At 49.4% G+C, this 6,000-nt stretch overlaps 1 protein-coding gene across 2 annotated transcripts in view; it reads left to right on the top strand.

Moving 5' to 3' along the window:
- The first annotated feature begins 718 nt into the window (after positions 1–718).
- The window catches only part of SV2A (synaptic vesicle glycoprotein 2A), a 55,553-nt gene continuing 50,271 nt past the window's right edge, over positions 719–6,000 (top strand). Inside the window, exon 1 of one of the 2 annotated variants that reach the window (XM_053277812.1) lies at positions 719–858. The gene's annotated coding sequence lies outside the window, so the exon portion shown is untranslated. Of the gene's footprint in view, positions 859–1,049; positions 1,190–6,000 lie in introns of those variants that run through there. The other variant, XM_053277813.1, reaches the window with a different exon arrangement.

Raw genomic sequence — 6,000 nt, 5'->3', positions numbered from 1 at the left:
GAGATTGAGCAAATATATGGAGGCACTGTCAAGCTTCGGTCGGCGGCGATCTGAAACCAGCGCTCAACATTACGATACATCTGCACTATCATCGGCCACACGGTCCTGTCCCCAGGGAATAGGTCCCATCAGGTGCATCCGTCTGACACTGTCTACGAACGGCACACATGCCACCCACATCCAATATTTGCTTTCTTTCCGTGGGAGAATGGAAAGTTGGCTATTCTTTCTTCCTCACATCAACAGAGGGCTGTGTTCCTCCCCACCCAACAAAAAGATCTTGCTGGTAAAAACCAAATAAGACTTTGAATATTGCATATGTTGAAGCATCACGTCCCTAGAAAAGCCAATGGTGACTCTAGAAATCTTCCAGCAAAAGAGAGAGAGAGAGAGAGAGAGAGAGAGAGAGAGAGTGTCTTTGGTTCCTCTTTCCACCATTGAAAGTCTTCTCAGCAGGCACCCATTGGAAGGGCCTAATAATACCATTAGTCACTTCTGCTTCTTGGTGCGTTGGAGCAAAAGGGGTTAACCTGAAATCTCGAAGGAGGGAGATGCTCTTCTCTTCGCCTTTCCCGCACGCCCCGTGGATGAGTAACCACGGATAAAGGGGGCGCCTTCCTTTCCCTCTCCCGCTCCCCACATTTTGTGGGGTCCCCGAGCCTCTCCTTGGTTTTTCTCCTTCTGCCAGGGTGCCCGGGTGCCCCCAACCCTTCCCTGCCTCGCCACAATGGACTCTCCCATCCTTCAGTCAGCCTGTCGGAGGCTGCGGTGCTGCTGATGCTCCTTTCTGCTCGCCTGCACCCCTCTTGCAGCATCCTCCCGCGCGCCTGAGAGGAGCAGCCGTGGGTACCACAAGAGGTAAGCCAGGTGATAACCGCCTCTTCTTCCCAGCCGGGTGCTGTTTTCGAGCGGTGGCCGGTGCCAGAGCAAAATCTCCCCCAAAACTGCCTCCTTCGGTGTGGCCATTTTGTCCTGGAAAACCTTGCCTTTGGCGTTGCCGCGCTCGCTCTCTCCGGATTTCTGCCAGCCGGTGCTTTTTCTCCTTGTCACATCTTTCATCTTGATGGCTCGCTCTGGCAGTCTGGAGCCCCGGTTGGCTCCGAAGAAGGACATCTTTGGCTGGGTGGCTTGATTTCCAGGAGGTTTCTTCTTCCTCTTGCCAGCTGGCTTGGAAACGGAGCAGAAATATGTAAGGTTGAAGCCTGCCTGGAGCATCCAATGACCTTGGGGGTGTTTAGAATTAAAATTTGTGGGGGTGGAAGTCCTTTTAAATCTACTGCGGATCTTTCTCCAGTGGGATTTTTTTCCCAGGGTGTTGATTAAAAATATATATTATAGAGAGAGAGTGTGTTTTGGTGTTGTGGGAAATGTAGTTAATCTGCATTCGTTCCAGTCTTGGAGAGATCTGCCTCTCTTTTAGGAAGGGGGACCCTGACATTTAGCAGCCCAGAATGCAATTATGACCAGTCTTTTGGGGAAAGGTAGAGAGGTGGTAGTGGTCCCATGGCTTCTAAAATGTTAAGAAGCCCCTTCCTCCAGATTCATTGGAAAGATGCCCCAAAGAGCTTAGAGAAGATGGTTCAAGGACCATCTTTTTATGTGCTAACAAGGGAAGGGCTTCCTGAAAGGGGGTCATGCCTCCCCCGCTGTTTCCGGACCCATTCCAAGCCCAGACCTCCTTATTCCATAGCATGTCCCCCCACCCACCTCCTGAAAGGGTCTCCTCTCTGTCTTTTCTCCTCGGTGGTATCGTAAAGGTCATTGGACTTCGGAAAAGAATTGTGGTTTCTGGATTACAGCAACACATTGGTTGCTGTGGGGGGTGGGTGGGACAGATGTTGTCTTTCAAAACCGATTGCAGGGGGGGGTCGGGGAGCAAGAAAGGGGGGATGAGAGGGAGATGTGACTTGTTTTTCCTTATTCAGTGTCATTAACTATATCGAAGGCTAAGCGGCCTTCTCCTCTCCCAATGTGTACGGTATGTGGGTATCAGTCAATGGTTACAACACCAAGATGGTTTTTGCTGGTTTGCTGGATGACCTTGTCTTAAGAAAGCAGCCCCCCCCCCGACCCCCAAATACGGCGGCTTTTTTCCTTGCCCCGGCTGCTGTTTTAATCATTATGTATATCAACGTAGTGGGAGAAAAGAGCTGTATGGAGCAATTGGAAGAAGGACTTGCTGCTAAGGCCAGTTTCTTAAGGGCGCTGGCCTGCCTGGAAAGCCCATGCAGAATCCCAAAGGGTGGGGGGGAGGAGTGGGTGACTCTGCGAATGCACTTTGCACATGCTCAGAGGGACACGGAGATCACGTTGCTTCTTCCAAGCTGACGGTTGGCATTTGAAACAAGTTCAGGGTCTAAAAGTGTAACGAATGGCAAGGCACGACTTCTTGTACTAGTCGCATTAACTGTAATCATCGCAACGAAGCATAAAATCACTGTACTGTCTCCCCCAGTTTGCCCCTGCCTCCACTTTCCTCTCCTGCCTCTGGTGTGTCAGTTTTAGATTGTCAGTTCCTTGGGGCAGGGACCTAATTCTTTCGAAAGCAGCATACACACAGATGGCACACAATGAAGAATAAGAGCCAATCCCTGTACTAATAATAGTCAATCCCCTTCTGTTTTGGTATATGGATGCCAAAAGGGAAGGGAACCAGTTTCAGCCACTAAATGATATGGTTCAAATATATATGAGATCATCCCAGCATTGAAATTGACAGTGAAATGGAACCTTGGGTGACGTTATGCAAATGATGGGGTGTGGCTATGCAGATCTCAGCCACCAAAGTGCTCCTTTGCCCTCCTTAAATTCTGTAGGTTAAAACAGACGGGCTCTAAGTCTGTGACCCAGTTAAGTGGGACCTAGTGCGGACACTGGGGTTATCGGGGACAGATTTTGCTCTATTAAGAACATAAGATAAGCCCTGCTGGAGAAGGTCCAAGGCCCATCTAGTCTGGCCTCCTGCTTCACACAGTGGGCCATACTTGGGGGGTATATCATGAGTGTGTGTGCGTGTGTGTGTGTGAGAGAGAGAATAAGAATAAGAATAAATATGAGAAATCCTTGTACCTCCTTTAAGGGGGTCTGTCTCTGAACCCTCGTTGGCAAGGAATAACTTTTGCTAGTTACCCTTGGTGCTTCTCCTGGGCTCTCCAGATGATTTTTCATTCTGAGAATGGTCAGCAAATTGTTCCCATTTGAAAGGTTGAGCAACTGAGGCCGGCACAGAGAGGAGGAGGCCTGGCCAGGCAAGTCCATGGCTCAGCATAGGTCTGGCCTTGGACCTCCTAGTCCGGGCTGAACCAGAGTCAAAGCTTCCTGGTTTTAGCCCTTGGATCTGTTGCCGAGGCCAGAACTAGGCCTGTAAGTCAGTCAGTTATAGCCAAGACATCCCCTCTCTGAGCGTGAGCAGAATCTTGGGCAGGCACAATCAGACTCTACACATCTTCAAGGCGTAGGCCGGGGTGTGACTCACCGGCCCAATGAAGCCCAAATGTCTTTCTCTTCAGACCAACAAAAAGTCAAAAGGCAGCTCAGCTCAGTCTCAGATTGATTCCCCAGCTATGAATAACCATCTCCCCGGTTTCTGGCAGCTGTCTTTTGATGATTTTTTATTATGCACAACTGTAATCCGTCGATAGCTTCTGCCTCGCTGTAGAGTACGGTTGCTTCGCTGCTGTGAGGCGTTATCGCTTGAGTCAGCGTTTTCTCCCCTCCCTGGTTTTCCAAGAGAGCCCCATTTGCATTCCAATTATCCATTCCCCCATCATATAATCGCCCCTAGGAGCTTCCTGTGACAGATCTTTCCTAAAATCAAAACGCTCCTCTTAAAAAAATCAAATACAATGACATGTTTCTTCTTTTTAGCATCCACGGAAATGCCCTATTTGTTGGAAGTTATTGGGGAGGAAAGGGAAGTGATATAGGGAAAAAAACTTCAGTCCATATTCCTTGATCCCCCACCTCCCATTGGGGAGGAGAGTAAAGATAAAGGCAGTAAAGATAAAGTGTGCCGTCGAGTTGGTGTCGGGTCGGTGTCGACTTGTGGCAACCACAGAGCAAGGATGGTTGTCTTTGGTAGAATACAGGAGGGCTTTGCCATGGCCTCCTCCCGGGCAGTATGAGATGATGCCTTTCAGCATCTTCCTATATTGCTGCTGCCCGATATCAGTGTTTCTCAGAGTCTGGGAAACATATCAGTGGGGATTCGAACTGGCAACCACTGGCTTGCTAGTCGAGTCATTTCCCGCTGTGCCATTAGGTGGCTATGGCTTTGCAGTAGTGAGCATGAATTGTCCTCTTTGCTAAGCAGAGTCCTCCTTGGTTTGCATGTGGATGGGTGATGACGTGTGAGCGCTTGAAGATATTCCCCCGGAGGGGATGGGGCCTAAGCTCAGTGGGAAAGCATCTGCCTTGCATGGAGAAGGTCCCAGGTTCAATCCCTGGCAGCATCTCCAGGTAGGGCTGGGCAAGCTTTGCACAGCTGCTGCCAGTCCGTGTAGACAAGACTGAGCTAGATGGACCATAGCAAGCATCGACTTGCATGTAGAAGTTCCCAGGTTCAGTCCCTAGCAGCATCTCCCAGTAGGGCTCAGACAGACCCCCTTGGAGAGTTGGGGGGGGGGGTCATGTTAGGTCTTTCAAGGCCTTGCGTCATGAGCCACTGAAGGCTTTCAGGGTTAAACCAGCACTTTAAATTGTACCTGAATTGGTCTGGAAGTCAGTGCGGTTCTTTAAAACAGTCCAGTAGTGACTAACATCCTCCTAGTCCTTCTGCCGAGAGAGAGAGAGAGAGAGAGAGAGAGAGAGAGAGAGAGAGTCATTTCTGACATATCTACAGCTTGGAAGTGGAGAGCAAAAGAACAACTCCTTTCCCCTGCTAACTGGGCAACGAGGTACCTTTTTAACGTGGTGATTCTCTTTATTGAGCAGGGGGAGAGTAACTGGCCCTATCCACCCTATTATTCCTCTGTGTAAACCGCTTTGGAAACTTCTGTTGAAAAGCGGTATATAAATATTTGTTGCTGTTGTTTCCAGTTTATCAAAGATATCCTGTCTGATCACGTGGAGACAATCCTAACTTACTAGGAAGATGCCGTATCCTGAGTCAGACCCTTGGTCCATCTAGCTCAGTAGTGTCTACACAGACTGGCAACAGCTTCTCCAAGGCTGCCGGCAGGAGTCTCTCTCAGCCCTACCTTGGAGATGCTGCCAGGGAGGGAACTTGGAACCTAGATGCTCTTCCCAGAGCAGCCCCATCCCTTAAGCTTACAGTGCTCACACATGTAGTCTCCCATTCAAATGCAAACCAGGGTGGATCCTGCTTAGCAAAGGGGACAATTCATGCTTGCTACCACAAGACCAGCTCTCCTCCACAGGCGAGTGGACAAGTGACTGCTTAAAGAGCCTCGCGTCCATACATATACAAATACCCATTCATGCTTTTCTCTGCCTTTCTCATTTTTCGCTATCAGACGTCTTTGTGCCGGCAGTGAGTAAAAATAGCATCCAGTGTTGAGAGAGGATGAGGAGAGGACAGTTTGGCAAATGGTTGTGTCCTCGTATCCATCCATTTGAATCCATTCCTTCTTCCTCTGCCCTCAGGCTGGTGACCATGCATTGGGAAAAGGAGTCTCTGGTTGACTAGTCTGCATGAATCTGTTTCATTGCCATAGGAGCCTTCGCGACTTGTTTTCTGCTGCCTTTTGGGCTTAATTCGCTTGTGATGACTCCAGCGCTTTCTTGGAGGGAAATTGCTCTCTAGAACTAAGAATATCCGACACGGGAAGGCTAAGGAAAGTGGAAATCTAAAGCAGAGTGGCAAAGCTTTGGAGCAGGTTCAAACAAAAGAGCAGCCCTGCAGGATCAGAATCAAGGCCTATCTAGTCAACATAGGAAGCTGCCATATACTGAGTCAGACCATTGATCTATCCAGCTCAGTATTGTCTTCACAGACTGGCAGCGGCTTCTCCGAGGTTGCAGGCAGGAGTCTCTCTCAGC

This window comes from Hemicordylus capensis, chromosome 14 (assembly GCF_027244095.1).
Source record: "Hemicordylus capensis ecotype Gifberg chromosome 14, rHemCap1.1.pri, whole genome shotgun sequence".
Taxonomy (NCBI): Eukaryota; Metazoa; Chordata; class Lepidosauria; order Squamata; family Cordylidae; genus Hemicordylus; species Hemicordylus capensis.
Note: the sequence above shows the minus strand (reverse complement) of the source record. Positions and strands in the feature narration are given on the sequence as shown.